General features: G+C 57.7%; 1 protein-coding gene across 4 annotated transcripts in view; it reads right to left on the reverse strand.

Moving 5' to 3' along the window:
* Positions 1-18,062, reverse strand: part of GRB10 (growth factor receptor bound protein 10) — a 118,921-nt gene that overhangs the window by 54,438 nt on the left and 46,421 nt on the right. For 3 of the 4 annotated variants that reach the window (XM_066353851.1, XM_066353850.1, XM_066353848.1), the window contains exon 1: positions 2,011-2,101. The exons of the other annotated variant lie outside the window; for it this stretch is intronic. The gene's annotated coding sequence lies outside the window, so the exon portion shown is untranslated. Of the gene's footprint in view, positions 1-2,010; positions 2,102-18,062 lie in introns of those variants that run through there. 4 annotated transcript variants of the gene reach the window in all.

Consider the following 18,062-nt stretch of genomic DNA (forward strand, 5'->3'; position numbering starts at 1 on the left):
CTGTCCTCCTCTCTCGGGGGCGTCTCCGTGGCCGTGCCTAGTGGCCCGAGCAGGCTCCATGTCTCTGTGACGTCGGGGAGGAGACCCCAGTGCCTCCGTTCTCCTTAGACCACCCGTAACCCCAGGTTTCATTCCTGAAACCTCTAAGGAACTCCGTCTCACGCCCACCCGTGCTCACCCCACCTCTTCCCGCCTTGCTGCCCGGCATGTGGCCATCTCTTCCGGGGGTGTCTCTCGTCACTCAGGCACCGGAGCGTGTGACACATCCGCTCTCCCGGACGGACCTTTACGGCCCCCGCTGACCCTGCTCAATGAGCTTCTCAGTCGGAGGGGCTCCACATGTGGGCGGGGGAGGTCTCGCGGATTCGTTCCGGGGGAGCTGGGCTTTCGTCTCCACGCGGTTAACGCTGGCGGCTCAGCCCCGACCGCAACCGCTCTGCCCGGCTGTGGGTCCACACGCAGTTTCCGGGGCCCTTTCAGGTCCAGGGGAGCCGCCTCCCCCCTCCACCCCCACGCTCCACCTCCACACCGGGACCCAGACCCTCAGTGTTCCCCGGGACGCTGACTGCCCTGCCGGCCACGGGTGCTGCACTGGGACCTGTCCTGGGCCGACGTCCGGCCCGGGTCCGAGTCAGGCCGGGTCTCTGGGTTCTCCCATGTTCTGTGCTGTCCGTATAGAGCATTAGCGAGGACGGAAAGGGTCAACGGCGAGGGTGTACTTAGCGGTGGGAGCTCCCCGGGGAAGCCGGGTTCAAGATGGAGACAGGTGTGTCCCCTCGGCAGGGGCCTGGCCTCCACCGCCTGCCGGGTGACCCTTCCCAGGGAAGAGTCAGCTCTCCGGCCTACGCAGCCCGGCCCAGCTCCTGTGCCGCAATCTCCCCTGAGCCGCGTGCGGGCCCGGGGGGCTGTGACGTCCCTGCGCTGCCCGAGCGCCCGTCTAAGGAGCACAGGAGTGGAGAGACGCCACGCACGTCCCTTCAGAACAGCTTTTTCTCCGACTTTCTGATTCCAGTCTCAACCGAGATTTCACACGCACACGAACACCCAAAACGTCAGATTATTTTCGTTTCAACGAGACCGCTTGCAAAGCAGTGAAATGTCATGGTTTACGAATTTCCTCGGTTTCAAAGCCAACAGTAACAAGCTGGTCCTGTTTCCCTTGCGTCCTCTCACTTGAAAGTCTTGTTACAGGAGGACCCTAAAACTCGGCTCGACACAGGGGTGGGTGGGTGGGTGGGGGGGACAAAAACCCAAAACAAAACAAAAACACCAACAGCTTTGACGAAAGCACTTTCTCCTGCACCTGAGCAAAACGTCTTGGCCAGCTCTCAGCTTTTATTTTATTTTACTTTTAATTATTTCATTTTTGCTAAAGGTCATCCTCTTTCTCATGAAGCGACTTTTAAAAATCGAAGTGTGCTAAGGCCGGCCCATCCCATCCCAAGCCTTCCCGCCGCGTCTTGTCCTGAGGACAAACAACCGGTCAGCTCGCTTGTCCAGTTCCACCTCCCTCCCCCCCACCCCCCAGGAGCGTCAGAGCCTGCATTCACTGCGAATGACTTCCTAATCCTTGACCCTTTCCTTCCCGCGATGACCCCGGCAGGCAGGACCGAACAGGGAGGAATAGAAGGGAGCCACAGGAAGGCGGAGAATGGTGAGGGAGCCTCCTGCTGAGCTGGGACGGGACCCAGGGAAAGGGAGGAAGTCACACTCGGCACACCACCGGGAGGGGCGGCCCCTCCTTGGGACCCGCGGACAGCTCAGAGGTCACCCACACTGGAAGTTTTGCTCCCTGCAAGGAAGGAAGAGGTGAAGGACCCTGCCGCCCAAGCCTGTTTCTTTGTTTAGAGAAGACGGTTTCCTGCAAAGGAAGAACAGGTTAGGGTCCTCTTCTCCTCGTAGGAAGAAGAACAGTTTCTGAGAAGACGAGGTCCTGCTAGCATCCCAGCGGCCCTGGTGGCGGGCGTCCGGGAGCGGCGTCCCCGTGGGCTGGCCCTCTCCTGCGCTTACCTGGACGAGGCACACTCTGGTCGGAACGGGGTGGAGGGCTGGGGGCTGCTGGGTCTCGCGGGTCCTGAGGAGACGGCGGCTGCTGCTCGACCTGGTCCTGCAGGAGACAGGGCAGAGGGCACTGGTCAGGGGGAGGCTGCACACCTGCCAACGTCCACCCTTCCCCACACGCACCCCCCGGTGCCGACGTCCACCCTTCCCCACACGCACCCCCCGGTGCCGACGTCCACCCTTCCCCACACGCACCCCCCCCCCGGGTCCTCCTGGACGCCTCGCTTCCTTCCCATGTCTTCGCCTCTTTTTTTTTTTTTTTTTACTTTTACATGATAATTGTTTGGAATTCGCCGTCCCAGGGACATGAATCATGAAAACAAAAACGCGGCCTGCTTGGCAAGGGGAGTGAGAAGTAGGAACCGTCTCTCCGGTGTTCTGGACTTCCAACTGTCTTCTCTGCACAGCAAGTCCGGAAGAATTATGGTCTCCACGGCCGGATTTCAGCAGCGAACACACATAATTAGCATTCCACGGTCCTTCAGCCTCAGGTCGTCTGGGACCTGGCACCCCACGTCCAGGGGGCTGTTTTCTACTTGACCACCCCCCACCCTCCCTACTCCAAAGCATACGGAGGAGCCCGGTGGCATGGTGTAGACGTCAGGGCGAGGACAGGAGTCTCCAGCGAGAGCCATTCCCGCAACGTGACAACCAAGCCCACAACCAAGCTGGAAGACCACCTTTCACGGGGTGAGAATCAAGCCAGCGGAAGACACAGCAAAACAGAAGAAAAGAAAAACGGACCTTCGACTATCGACAACAGATCAGCAACGACGGATGCAGGCGAGGGGGCCCCCCCGACAGATTTAAGAAATCCTTGGCATTTTTATAACGTCCACTAAGCAGCTCAGTCACCAGAACTCGGCCTCAAGGAGAAGATACGCAGGGAAAATCCACTGTCCGTGCTGATACTGCCCGTGAGCACAAAGAGGAAGGGGCCCCAGGCTGACCCCCGCCGGCTCAGGGGAGGTCAGCACGGCCGGCCGTACAAGCTCAGAGACCAAGAGCAACCCCACGGGGTGATCTGATCCTGGACATTCCTAACGAAAAGCAAGTCCTGGCAGGTCCTCCCGTCCGCGGCCCCTGCCTTCCTAAGCAAAGGTCGGACCTTTGCCTTTGAAACTGTCTCCCCCCCCTCTTTGTTCATCTAAGATAACATACCTTTAAAATGTACCAGTGGTCGTCTCTTCCCAGGGGCTGAGGACACAGCCTCCAGCACCAGAAGGGGAGACGAGTTAACCTCCCAGTGTGATCTCGCCTCCTGAACACCATCTCTACCCGCTCGCTGCAAGTGTGAGCTCTCAGGGATCCACCGGCGTCTAAGGAGTATGTGGCTTTCCAGTCGCCTTTTTATCTGATCTCAGAGACCTCCCCGTTTGCTTCCTCCCGCCCCCTGGACCTAACCACCAATGGGCTTCCTGTCACACCCCCTCACGGCTCCCTCCTGCGTATCTAGTGGATAAAATAAGCTGTAAAACCACCATTTTTCCAGAGCCTTCTCTCAGTCCACGGCGACTGGGCCTCCCGGCCATGGTCGTCGGTTTGGTTCTGACCACCTCACCAAAATTCTCTACGGATTTGGCCGTTTCCTGGGTCAACAACGTCAACACACAGAGCAAGTCCGTCCCAGGCTATGCAGAGGGGACCCACCACCATGGCTGGGCTGACTCCCCACAGGGTGCCTGGCACCCAGCTCACGGTGCCCAGCTGGGCTCCCATGGGACAGACGAGGATACCGAGGCACAGGACAGTGTCGTCCACCTCTGTCACCCAGCCAGGAAAAGGGACAGGGCAGCCCTGGAGTTTGGAAACCCAGGAGGTCAGTTTCCGAACCCACGCTCTCTCCCACCCAACCTGCCTGAGAAACTCAACAAGAAAAAAGCCTGTTGACGGTGACTAGACGCTTTCTCATCAAAACGGCCCCCAGTGAGCGGTCTGTGTGTCCACAGCCCTTCTCCTGTTCACGTCTAGAAAGGGACGGCGGTCAGTGTGCTGCACGGGAGACCCACAACCTGCCGGTGAGCCGGCAGGGGACTGTTGGGGAGCAGAAGGAAGGCAGTGGCCTCCTGGGAGACAGAGCCGCAATCACGGCGCCCCCCACAGAACCCCGGGAGACCAGACGCAGCCCTAAGGGACCCCAAGACACGTCCACTTCTCCCGCTCCTCCCACCGCCTCCCAAGGAAGTAACTTGATGTTTTTAACCACAGAAGTAACACTTGCTAATTGTGAAAAGATACATGTTAAAAAAAAAAAAAAGTATAAAGGAAAAAACTTGAACCTCTTGACTCGTCAGTTGGGTCTGTTCCTTCAGAGAAGAAGAAAACACACACCCACACACACAAACACACACACACCATGTGTGTGCACACATGTGTGCAATGTCAGAAATATTTACGGAGTGTCTAGGAGATATCTGAATCATATGGTGATGCCAATGGTCCTGATTTTTTTTTTTTTTTTTAATGGCATCATGGCCACAGGACTCATCTGACGGCATGGTGACCTAGCTTTCTGAGATTTTCCATGGCAACCTGCCTACCCAGGCTGGTGAAGGAGGCAGTTTCCTCCTGGCCTCCTCCCCAAATCCAGCAGGGTCTCTGGGACCCTGGTCTAGTTTCCCCAATTTTATAGCCAACATTTCTCCATCCCCCCCCCCCCCCCCCAAGAGAGACACTGCTCTCTTGACCAAATTCTGAAACAACCTGCTTCAACTTTTTCTTTTTTTAAATAGGGAGCCTGACATTAAAATAGAAATTAGCCTAAATCCTAAGACGGGAAGACACCTTGGTGTCCTTGTGGACCAGACACTGTTCAGAGCACACGGCATGAACAATTTTTGCGTTTTGCGTTTAAAACCTCCCCCCCGAGGAGCTAACTTAAAACCTTGGGACCTATTCAGATTCTCAGCTCACTCTAGTAGACACCTTCCGTCTGTCAACCAAAGACCTTTGTGAACAAAACCTTGTCTTCATTTCTGATGACGGGCTTAGGACACACGTAGCACGAGCAGGGTGAGGATCACCTGTGTTGTTTTTAACGGTCAAGAGACCTGCTTTCAAACCTTCCCCGGTCCCCCTCCCACTACAAACACAGAACGGCCCCGTTTCTTACTGTCGGAGGCGGCGGGACGCTGCCTGATTTTTCCGGAACTTCTTTTTCTGGCCTCACCTAGTCATTGTCACAAGCAGGTCTCCCATCCAAAATCGGGGCATTTTCTCATCTGCTCTTAGCTCTTTGTCTCTCAGCCCATGGACCCTCCCCTGACTGGTCAGCTGGATGAGATCCTGAGGGTGCACGGGCTCCTATCATCATTACCCAGGGTGTGAGGGGGTTCCAGCCCACCGCCCAGGGGCTGGACGCCCTTGCTCAACCGGCCGTGTGTCCAACAGGTCCCGTGACCCCTGTGGGCTTGCTGGGAGGTCCCTCGACAACATGCAGCACAGAGCAGGGCCTCGGTGAGTGAGCACTCCCCCCACCACACACAAAATGCTCCCGAATTCCCCCAGGATGAGCTGAGCTCTCTACGTGGTAAGAAACCAAACCAAGCTTGGTCATCTTTGTAGCAAATACTCTTTTCGCCCAACATGTTCGTCTTCTAGATGTAAGTTATGTGCCTAGTTCTCAGAGGTTCAGTCAATGGGGTCACGTTCCCCGGACTTGTCTCTTTGGGGGGGTCAGCGTTTTAAGCTGGACCGTGTCTTCCCCCAACTACCAACAAGGTGACTCACAAACACCCAAGGATGTTTTCTTCTCATTCCTTTTCCAACTTACCTACGACTCTCTCCTCGTCTACAGGATATTGACGTCGGTAGGCAGGGAGAGGTGACACCCGCCCCCCCAAAGTTTGACCCGTTCCCCCAGGCCTGTGAATGGACGCCCCGGCCTCCCCGTATGGCCTGAGCTGGAAAGGTCCCTGTCCTCACACGGGATGACCCTACGTCCCCCGGGCACCCCGTTTCCCCTCCATCTACCCCTCCGTCCCGCGGACCTGCACGCGCACTCCTGAGCCGTCACCCCGCGCCTCCCAGAGCGCGAGCTGTGGCCTGCGCTGACGGGATTCCCTCGCTTGAGAACAGTTTCACACGCTTGCTTCCGCGTTTAAAACGTCTCCTGTGCAATATCCACTTATAAATGCACAAATCACCACGGCCTGTGACGGATACAGACGCTGGTACCTGGCCATCGGCTAGAAGCCGGGTCACGCAAACACGGAGGGCGTGAGACCAAGGAGCCGCGCTCCCCAACATATTTCTTTTTTTTTTTTTTTTTTGTATTTTTCTGAAGCTGGAAACAGGGAGAGACAGTCAGACAGACTCCCGCATGCGCCCGACCGGGATCTACCCAGCACGCCCACCAGGGGCGACGCTCTGCCCACCAGGGGGCGATGTTCTGCCCCTCCGGGGCGTCGCTCTGCCGCGACCAGAGCCACTCTAGCGCCTGGGGCAGAGGCCAAGGAGCCATCCCCAGCGCCCGGGCCATCTTTGCTCCAATGGAGCCTTGGCTGCGGGAGGGGAAGAGAGAGACAGAGAGGAAGGAGGGGGGGGGTGGAGAAGCAAATGGGCGCTTCTCCTGTGTGCCCTGGCCGGAAATCGAACCCGGGACCCCTGCACGCCAGGCCGACGCTCTACCGCTGAGCCAACCGGCCAGGGCCCCCAACATATTTCAGAGGGGTGAGGGGACCAGCCTCCCGTGCGCCCTGCCCAGGCCTCTCTGGGGACGGGCCTGGCACTGCGAATACACAGGCGCCCTGGGTGTCTGCCCCATGCACTCCCAAGTCCCTGAGACGTCTGTCCCCTCACTCAGGGACAGGCCAACCAGACCTCCCCCCACCCCGGAGACATCTATTTAGAAGACAAGCAACTTTCCAATCTAATAGAAGGCCACCTCATTGAAATAGCACGATCACATTTAGCAAATGAAAAAGAAAGAAAGAAAGAAAGAAAGAAAGAAAGAAAGAAAGAAAGAAAGAAAGAAAGAAAGAAAGAAAAGAAAGAAAGAAAGAAAGAAAGAAAGAAAGAAAGAAAGAAAGAAAGAAAGAAAGAAAGAAAGAAGCAACAAGGGAGGATCATCTCGTGTGAAAACTTGGATTTCAGGTCGACAACTGGGCTGTAAGAAGACCCCACATTTCGCACGGGGGCCCCTCTCCTAAAAATATTTCTGTGGTTCGTCTAAATTTATTTCGGTGGCTTTATCTAAACTCGACCGGGCATTCTATACTTTCTCTGGCCACTCTATCCGTGCAGGACTGTCCCTGCATCTGACAGGTGCACATAGCAAGTCCTCGCGGCCAGAGAACCCTGTCTCGGCAACTGGCCCAAGTCCCCGTGCACGGAACCTCTCGGGTCAGAAAAGGAAACACACTTTTTTTTTAGAAGCTTCAGAAAGACAGAGAGGGAGAAAGAGACAATTCTGTGACCTTGGGGGGGGGGGACAGAGAGGGAGAAAGAGACAATTCTGTGACCTGGGGGGGGGGGGGACAGAGAGGGAGAAAGAGACAATTCTGTGACCTGGGGGGGGGGGGGACAGAGAGGGAGAAAGAGACAATTCTGGGACCTGGGGGGGGGGGACAGAGAGGGAGAAAGAGACAATTCTGTGACCTGGTGGGGGGACAGAGAGGGAGAAAGAGACAATTCTGGGACCTGGGGGGGGCAGAGAGGGAGAAAGAGACAATTCTGTGACCTGGGGGGGGGGGGACAGAGAGGGAGAAAGAGACAATTCTGTGACCTGGGGGGGGGACAGAGAGGGAGAAAGAGACAATTCTGGGACCTGGGGGGGGACAGAGAGGGAGAAAGAGACAATTCTGGGACCTGGGGGGGGGACAGAGAGGGAGAAAGAGACAATTCTGTGACCTGGGGGGGGACAGAGAGGGAGAAAGAGACAATTCTGTGACCTGGGGGGGGGGGACAGAGAGGGAGAAAGAGACAATTCTGTGACCTGGTGGGGGGGGACAGAGAGGGAGAAAGAGACAATTCTGGGACCTCGGGGGGGGGGGGGACAAGGAAGATTGCAGGAACATGAGACATGGTAGCGTTCACGGGACACAGCTGAAGCCCACAGGCCAGCAGCAGGGCAGAGGGGAGCCCAGAACTGAAAGGCCTCTCCCCACAGGGCTGGGAGGCCGAGGAGGCACACGTCTGTCCTCTCTGTCCATGGCCACAACGCACTCTCCTGAGTGCAGGGATGAGACTCAGGCATGTCACTGAGCTGCGGGTTTGGTCTCCTCTCAGAGCCAGTGTGTGCCTAGGGGTATGTGTGTGTGTGTGTGTGGGGGGGGGTTGTCTCCTGTTCCGGGTTAGGGTCGGCCGGCAGGGGGGCCTTCCCCCCTCTGCAAGAGGGGGCTTGCAGAGGGGGGCGGGGGAGGGTCAGATTCCTCTGGGAAGGCGCCCGTCTGAGGCCCACGCTTCTTCAAACCGAAGTCCTAATTACCGTGCCGCTGGCCTCCAGGGAAGGGGCGGCCCCACAGCCCCTGGGATGAAAGCTGTGAGGGGTCACTGGGCTATTTAATGCTGGACCCCCAGGCCGACAGCGGCTTTAGAAATATCTTCCCAAGTCGGAAGTGGGCGTCCAGTGGAGTGGGGCAGAGACGGGGCCTCGGCCGAGGCAAAGAGAGAGGAGAGGAGCCTCCCACTCCCGCGGGGGGGGGGGTAGGGTGGGGGGAGCTGTGCTACGTGATCTCATCCGAGCGGCGCTAAGCCTGGTGAGGGGGGGGAGTGGGGCCCGGGGGCCTGCGGGGGTGGCCGCAGCCGGCAGCCTCGACCATCTCTGGCCCCATCCCCTGTCCGTCCGTCCCCGGTGTTGGGGAGCCAGCAGCAGAGGGCGGGACCCGGGGCTGGCTCCTCCATGCAGCCCTTTCGTTCCTGCCTGGGCCACACCCAGAGCTTGCAGGAATGTCCCTGGCCTGGCTCCTTCCCTTCGGGCCTCCTTCTGGCCCCAGGCGCAGGCACCAACCCTGCTGGCTCCTCCGGACCCCTCCCTGAAACTCCCTCCAGCCCCAGGAATGCGCCCATTGCACAACGCGGGGACCTCTGACCGTGGAGACAGGTGGCTCCACTTCCCCTGCCCACTGACAAAGAACCCAAGGTTTTAAAGATTACACACTCCAAGCCCGGGGAGCAAAGTTTGCTCTCCCCAAATATGCCTTTTGGGATATTGATTACTGTTAAGCTGGTTATTTTTAAGCACACAAAAGCCCCTGGGGTGAGTAGAGGGGGTGGGGGGTGGGGGTGAGGGGGTGGGGGGGACCCTTCGCCCTTCCTGTCACTGTCTGAAGGAATTCAGCCGGAGGACCCGCTCCAGAAACGGAGCTATCATCACAGGTAACTACAGTTTAACATGAACCAGGTGTGACAGACAGGGAGGAACTAAGAAGGCCCCTTTGATCAAAGTCCTCTCTGTGTCCCATTGTTAAAGATGGTCCAGCAAACATTTCTTTACCAAACATTTGCTTTTCCAGCTCCCTGTGAACTGCCTTCCTGCCCTTTGAAGTCACAAACCAACCCCCTCCTTCTCCTCTGCTCACGATGGCATGTCAGCCTCCACTGCCCCGAGAGTGTGTGTGTGTGAGTGTGTGTCTGTCCTTAGGCCCCATTTTCTTAGAAAATGTCCCAGAATCCCACCGTGTGGATGTATGTAATACATTTGGCCATTTTCTCCTGGTTCATCTGTCTCGGCTGCATTTGGTTTCTTCGTCCAGCAGAAAGGACTCAGAAGGGACAAGAGGAATTAGCTCCCTTCCCGCCCCCCCCCCCCTCACCCAGGCTGGGGACAGAGCCCGGGTGCCTGCCTGCCTGTCAGGGCAGCCGGTGTCGAGTGTAGTCAGCACAGAGCGGCATGCCAGCTTTGCCTAGAAGAACGTGTCTGCAATGCAGACTCCCAGGCCGGCTGCTGCACTCCGTTCTTGCGGCGGGGCAGGGCCTGGGAGCCTCACCTCAGGTGATCCACCTACAGGGAACATTCCAGGGGCCACCTTCTTGGCCCAGTTCTCTGCTTCGAACGCACTGCTCACAGCCCGGGTGCCTGCCTGTCCTGCTCCGCCTGTGGAGCCCTCTCCATCTGGAATGTCCCCCGTCCTGTCCTCTGCGCACACCATCCACTCCTCCTCCTCATGGCCGGGCCCCTGAGCCACCCCCTCCTGGAGCTTTCTCGGACAGCCCAGAGGAAAGTGGTCTTTGACCACCACCCCCCCTCGCCCTGCTCTGCCTTGTTCAAGGTGGGGACGAGGAGGGCTCACGGGCCGGTGGGGCACCCCTCCTGATCTGGGTCGGGGGCACATCTCCGCCTCTGGCCGAGGTGGTGAGGGTGAGGTCCGGAGTGGAAAGAATGCCACGGAACACTGTCACCAGGAGCTGCCAGTCACCACGACACACCCGCACCCGGCCAGAGCCCCACAGCAGCTTCTCCACCTGTCGGTCATCAGCCGACACTCATCCTCGATGGCAAACAGGGCACCTCATGAATGTTGCCTACACGGGCCACCAGACAGACAGCATGAGAGGCCCAGGATGAATCTGCCTGAGACCAGAGAAGGTCCACTAAGCAGGGTGAGCCATTTCTTAATCCAAAAATACAAATAAAGCCATGCACCCTCAGAGAGCAGCTGCGGAATTCGATGAGACAAGAGTATCATAGTCAGGGTAGCATCTGCTGGGTAACAAATGGGAGTGTAGTGCTCAGAGCCTGACCTGAGGCGTGATCCCCGTTTTCCATCTGCTAGTCTGCCCTCTGCGTGTAGGCAGCCTCCTGCACCTTTGTGCTTCCCGGGGGCAGACCAGTGGCTGTGATAGGGACGTGTGAGGATTAGATTACAATGAGGTGAGTGAGGGCTTATCTGCAGTGAAGACTGCCCAACCTTCAGCACTCACACCAGCAGCAGTGGTGGGATGTCTGTAAGAGAGACCCGTCTCCGGTAGGGGGTCCATCGTTGTCCTCCGCCCTGCCCTGAGCACAGTCCTTTTCAGGGACCTACATACAGGCTCAGAAGGCCTTTATCAGCCTTAATAACTCTGTTAAGATAAACAAAGATCAAAGCGACAGAGACCAGAAATGTCTTCAACTATGTGAAGACTCAACCTAAACCTACAGGATAAAATCTTAGTGTGGACAAACTTTAACTACTACAGGTATGCAGAACACCAGCCAGCCAGCCAGCCAGCCAGCCAGCCAGCCAGCCAGCCAATCAACCAGCCAGCCAGCCAACCAGCCAGCCAATCAACCAACCAGCCAGCCAGCCAGCCAACCAACCAGCCAACCAACCAGCCAGCCAATCAACCAGCCAGCCAACCAACCAACCAGCCAGCCAATCAACCAGCCAGCCAATCAACCAGCCAACCAACCAACCAGCCAGCCAGCCAACCAACCAACCAGCCAACCAACCAGCCAGCCAGCCAACCAGCCAGCCAACCAACCAGCCAGCCAGCCAACCAACCAGCCAACCAACCAGCCAGCCAACCAACCAACCAGCCAGCCAATCAACCAGCCAGCCAGCCAGCCAGCCAGCCAACCAACCAGCCAGCCAATCAACCAGCCAGCCAACCAACCAACCAGCCAGCCAATCAACCAGCCAGCCAATCAACCAGCCAACCAACCAACCAGCCAGCCAGCCAACCAACCAACCAGCCAACCAATCAACCAGCCAGCCAGCCAGCCAGCCAATCAACCAGCCAGCCAACCAGCCAACCAACCAACCAGCCAGCCAATCAACCAGCCAGCCAACCAGCCAACCAACCAGCCAGCCAACCAGCCAACCAACCAACCAGCCAGCCAATCAACCAGCCAGCCAACCAACCAACCAACCAACCAGCCAACCAGCCAATCAGCCAACCAGCCAACCAACCAACCAGCCAATCAGCCAACCAGCCAACCAACCAACCAGCCAACCAGCCAACCAGCCAATCAACCAACCAGCCAACCAACCAACCAGCCAACCAGCCAATCAGCCAACCAGCCAATCAACCAACCAGCCAATCAACCAACCAGCCAACCAGCCAATCAACCAACCAGCCAACCAACCAACCAGCCAACCAGCCAATCAACCAACCAACCAACCAACCAACCAACCAGCCAATCAACCAACCAGCCAACCAGCCAATCAACCAACCAGCCAATCAACCAACCAGCCAGCCAACCAACCAACCAGCCAACTGACAATGATGACCATGCTGTGGGCCACCTAGGGACCCTCACCTGAGGATGCTTTTTGTTGTTGTTGTTGTTTTTAAAGATTTTATTTACTGATTTTAGAGAGAGGAGGGAGAGAGAGGGAAAGAAAAGGAGGAGGGAGAAGGAGCAGGAAGCATCAACTTGCAGTAGCTGCTTCTCGTAGGTGCCTTGACCAGGCAGGCCCAGGGTTTTGAACCGGCGACCTCAGTGTTCCAGATTGATGCTCTACCCACTGCACCACCACAGGTCGGGCTTGACGATGCTGTTGAGACAAGGCTTGCAGGGTTCTCCCAGCCCGCCCACCATTACTTCCCTTCAGCGGCCCGAGCAAATCCCACTGTAAGGAGGGGAGAGACTGAACAACATGAGACCCCGCCCGTCGGGCCCCAGCAGCTCCCAGACCTTCCACCAGGAAGCCCAGCGAAATCGCTGGACCCCCATCCCGGGTACAACAGGCTCAACCTTCCCCCCCCCCCCCCGCCATGTCGCCAGAGTAGGAATTCTTAGCAGACACATGGGCCCTGTCCTCTCCGGGGACCTTGGGCACGTTCAGTGTCAGGCTGCTCAGGTCTCCTCTCTGGAATGCAAAAAGTCCAGACAGGGACCCTGGTGACAACACCCACCCGGTCAGGGCCACAGAGGTGGCCGGAGGAGCCGGGTGTGTGCTCACAGGCATTCAGGGACTTCTAACCGTAACCAGGTCCTCGTTACGGGGATAATTCCCTGGGACCGAGTAACACACTGAGGAAAATTCAGAACTGGGAATGAATGATTCGTCACAGAGAGCCAACTGTGCGGCAGACAAGGGGCAGCTGCCGCTCGGGAGGGAGACCAGGGCCTGGAGGTTAGAAGCAGGAAACACCCACAAGTCACACCATTTCACAATCCCACAACGGGTCCGCCTCAGGAACCCGGGCGAGCAGGGGGGAACCCCCGCCCAACTAATTACTGCCGTGCAGAGAAGGAGCTCACTGTTCCGCGCTGGTGAAACTCTAAGGAGACAGGGGATGTCGCAAACACGCCATTCAGCGAGGGACAGCATTTCCTGTGCCGTCCCCACGTTCATAGAAGGCCGAAGGTCTTCCAGAGTTATTAACATTGATTTTTAAGCACAACCCGGGGCTTCTGTCAACAATGAGAAGCTGTCGCGCATTTTGTAACGGATACTTGGCCCGTCTTCTGGGATCGACGTGAAAGCCCGGAGGGCGGGTGGGATGGGGGGGGGGGGGGGACAGAGCCATCTCAGATTTTCCAGAGGCTTTCTCGCAAGAGAGGCCTCCAGCGGGGCCCCCCACACCCCGGCTCTCACCACCCAGCGGCTGTTTGCCCAGGTTGTGGGGGGCACCGTGCCAGGAGCCCCAGGTACTCCCTCTTCCCTCGGCAAGTCCAAGTCAGTGAGCACCGTCCTCATGACCCGGTCACTCGGCCCGGCGGCACTGCCCAGACGCACACAATCCGGCATCACGGGGAGCACAGGCGGCTTCGTGGTGTCGGCGAGGCCACCCCGGTGACGAAGCGTGTCCACACCAGCCCACGTGCCGCCTCTCCCGGCCTTCCGTGCCGACGCCCCCACCCGGGCTCGGGGAGCAGGACACTGTGACGGCCCGCTGACCGGAGGGGACACGGCAGGAGAGGAACAAAGGCAGGCCGTAGCCCCCGGATGTCCAGGGCACCGTGCCTGCTGCCCACTCCGTCCCTCTGTCCTGCGGGAGCCCGCCCCCCGGGGGTAAGGAAAAATGAAGAGAGTCCAAACACACCCACGTGTGTTAACACACACTCACTCCTTCGCATTAGCAGCGAGTTGCCCTCAACCAGCTCCACAGAAATGGCCTCCCTGGTCTCTCTGTGAAGGGGCGGCAGCCACGCCACTCAGAATTGTTATTTTACGTTGTTTCGCAAAAAATACAACAACAAAAAACCATGTCAGGGGAAGTGTGTTATATCAGCTGGGATGGTCTCTGAAAGGAGACCTGTTTCCAATGTCCCAACTCCAGGACAAGAACGGTGACAAGGAGACGCTACAGGCCGCAGCTCTTCGTGAAGAAAATAATCCAGTCCTGCCCGGTCCTATGGAAATGACCCTTTGCCAAGTGATGGGTGTGTGAGGACCCCCCCCCAAAAAAAACCCAAAAGAACTACAGAATCGCTCTCTGGAAACAGAAACACACACGTACACACACAAATCCCAGTGCGAGGATTTGGGAATGGTATTCATTTCCACAGACTGATCCCAAATAGCCTAGAAGGCATGATGTCACCCTCCAACCACTCCAGACGCTGCCAAAAAAATGGAGGAATCCAGATGTCGGGGCTCCCAACCCAAAACCCACAGCTGCATGTCCTCGGCAAGCCAAGTCTTCTCGGAGGGCTGAGCCCCGTCCACCCCTCTCTGGGGAGGAGACAGGCTGATACGGGGAGGCCACCTTGCCTCGGTCCCCGCGGGAGAGACTCACTGGAGCAATGGGCACCCTAACCGGGTTAAGACGGCACCCCGGGACCCGTGCTGGAGCGGTCCCCCCCCCCCCGCCCCGAGCTGCCACAGGTGTCAGGGAACAAGCATGGTTCAGTCCCACGGAAACTATTTACCAAAGCAGGCAGGAGGCGGGCCCAGGCACCCTGGCTCTCACGGGGGGCGAGGCCCAGCCTGGCTTGGAGGCCCTGGGGGGGGGGGGGCTGCGGGTCTGAAAAGGTGGCAAAGGAAACAAGGGGAGGGACCCCGGGGGCAGGGATGGGATTCACGGAAGGACCCCAGGAAGGAGTGGAGGGAGGTGAGGGCGCCTTCGGCAGGAAGGCCGCGGCCCAGCTCCCCACCCGGAACCAGCAGGGACGGTTTTCAAGGAGGTTTCTGCTTCTAAAATAAGCAGATATGTTTCCACTTCAGAAATCAGGGGCGGGGGATGGGTTGGGTGGGGTGGGGTGGGGTGGGGGGGTGGTAGGAATTATAAAAGGAAAAATAAATATTTGAAATAAATATTTGGAAAGTCAACAGTCACCTTCACAACCGACACGAAATTGACACACACACAGGAGGGTCATTCCTGAAGGCCCCGGAGTTCAGCGTTTGCTCGGATGCTGGTGGCGGGGTGGGGTGGGGTGGGGGTGGGGACCTGAGCTCTCATTTTATTTTCTAGTGTTTTGTTTTTTTTTGGCGTTTTTTTTTTTCTTCTCTGAAGGATCATTAATGTGGCTTTTTCTCAACCACAGCTCTCAAATAGGCACGCCTAATCCCTTCTCCAAAACCCTGGAGGCTCCCTGTGGTTGGGAAGTAAGAATGTCTTGGTTTGAGGAGAGAGATAGGGCAGGGTCCAGGGCCTGTCCGTCGTCCACTCCTCCAGCCCGGCCGGGACCAGTTCTGGGCAGTCGAGTTGGACTCTGCCCCGACATGAGCAATGGAAAAAACCTCTCAGTTCTGAGCCTTTAGGATTTTAAAATTGCAGACAACGGCTGTAGGCCTCTATTTATAACTCCCCTCCCCCCCCTCCAAAGATCTCTCCTTTCTAGTTGACTAAAACCCAAACTCCTCCCTGGCTGGGCAGGCCAGGCCTCTCCTCCTCGGCCCCTGCACGGAGCCCTGCCCGGTCCTGCCCGGGCGCCACCCCGGCTCGGGGCCCTCCCCCGGGAAGGCCTCCCTGACCTTCTGGCCTAACTCGGGCCATTCTCTCCCACTGTCTGTTTTATTTGCCTCAGAATTATTACCCTGATTCCCAGTGATCTTATGTACCAGTTGTCCCACGCTGGCCTCCCTCGCTAGGACACATGAGCCGCAGGAATTTGTCTGCTTCGCAAAGCTGCCTCCCCAGCTCCAAAACCATGTCTGGCACCTGGCGGTGCTCACTCAATACCCGAGGAATGAACAGTAACGGCCCTGGCCCGGGCCTCGGCCGGGAGGCTGGCCCGTCCCCCCAGGATCTGCACACAACCCCAGCCCCATGAACCCCTTTTTTACCAGCGGGGGTGTGTGTGGGGGGAAACGGAGGGGCAGGGGAGTCACACGCCCCCTCACGCCCTCCCCACACACACACCCCCGCGGCCACAGAACTACAGCAACATCACAAAGGAACACCCTTCTGCCCGAAAGGCGGCAACGTGGCCAGTCCCCCGCCTCCGCGGCCCTCCCCCACCGTGTCAATTGCCGGCCTGTCACAAGAGCAGAAAGCAGGATAATTTAATGCACACACCAATTCTGCTGCTTCTGGGTACATGAAAATCTCACGTATCGGTGACTCACTGGCTGGGGCCCCGCGTGGGATCCAAGCCACGGCACTCGGGGACCAGCTAGAAATCAGAAAATCATTTGTAGGACGAAGATTTGAAGAAAGTCTCTATAAAAACTTGGAGATAAACCTAATTGCTATAAGTGCAGATTGCTCAAGACTGGACCTCACTGTAAATCATCCCGTTTTCTGAGAAACCCTGGAACTGTCATCTAATTTTCCAGGAACAGCGGATAAATGCTGCCAAATCCAGCTGCAGGGTTTTTTTTTTTTTTTTTTCTTTTGGGTTCTTTTCTTTTTCTTTCTTTCTCTTTTTTTTTTTTTTTTACAAGAGAAAGACTGTCTTCAGGAGCCGGCCTGATCGAGCATTTCCTCTGGTGACAGAGGACCCCTGGGAATGGCCACCATGTGCCCACGGCCGCCCGGCTCCTGGAGAACACCCCTGGAACACCCCTGACCATGGGGGACGTCCATCAAGCCAGCCACCCCCCCACCCGGCAGGGAAACCAGAGGCAGTGGGAGGGAGGGGACAGAGTGAGCCTCTGTCCTCACCCTCCCTGAAGGCCTGCTCTCTAGACACTGCTCACCTCTCAGAGGGACTCCCCTGGGGAAGGCTTTCCTGCAGGTTGGGGCTGTGGGTGTGTGTGTGTGTGCAATACGGGGCCCACACAACTGGTCACGGCTGAACGTCCACACCAGAACCTGGACCCACGGCCCAGGAGTGCCGTGCAGCACACGGTGCTTCAGTCAGTCCACGGGGTGCGGTGACTGCGGCCTCTTTCAGAACGAGGTACCCCGATCTGGCAGGAGGCCGCAGAGGGCCCGGCCTGGGGCCAGGCTCACCCCACTACACAGGCCCATGAGTCACCCCACCAACATCACAGGTCTGCTAAGGGTTTTGCCCTCTTTTCTGGCTTGAAATCCATTCTGGCTCTGTCTCAAATTCGGTGATTACAATGAACAGTATTCCTAATCTTCAGCCTTTCTTCGAAGGTTTGTTTTCTAAATTACCAAGATGCTGGCCCGTGCCGGCCCGCTGTCGGGGAGGACTTCTCCTGCGCGCCACAGGTCAGGGGAGGGAAGCCCCGGTTCCGAGAAGCGGGACAAAGCGGGTCGAGGGCAGGGCCCCAGGAAGGGCTTCACACGGGGGTTCCTGCCGGACGGTGGAGGCCGAGGGAGAGGTCGACACGTCCTCTCCGTGGGGAAGGGGTGAGAAGGCTGCATACCCTGAGATGCACGTGTCACACCCAGAGCCCCCGGGGCCATTTCCTGACCCGAAGCCCGCTGCTCCTCCTCCCGGTCAGATTCGAACTATTAATACTATAAATCTGCTTCAAGAGGCGAGAGAAACGTCCAGACCAAACCTGCCCAGCAGCCCAGGGAGGGGAGCTATGGAAACCGAAGGGACAGACACAAATGTGGTCCCCTACCAAGCCCACCCTGGTGTTCCCAGGCTGGGGAGGGAGCCGATGTGGAAGAAGGACCCCACCTAGGAAAGGCCGGTGACGAGGAGGCCACAAGCCACCGCTAAGAAGCCTTTTCCTTGCCCACGTCCATGCCCTCATGTAAGCTCACATGTCCAGTGTAGCACCCCAGGGTCTGCGATCATTCCAATGCCCGTCTGGAGC

Source organism: Saccopteryx leptura, chromosome 12 (assembly GCF_036850995.1).
Source record: "Saccopteryx leptura isolate mSacLep1 chromosome 12, mSacLep1_pri_phased_curated, whole genome shotgun sequence".
Lineage (NCBI taxonomy): Eukaryota > Metazoa > Chordata > Mammalia > Chiroptera > Emballonuridae > Saccopteryx > Saccopteryx leptura.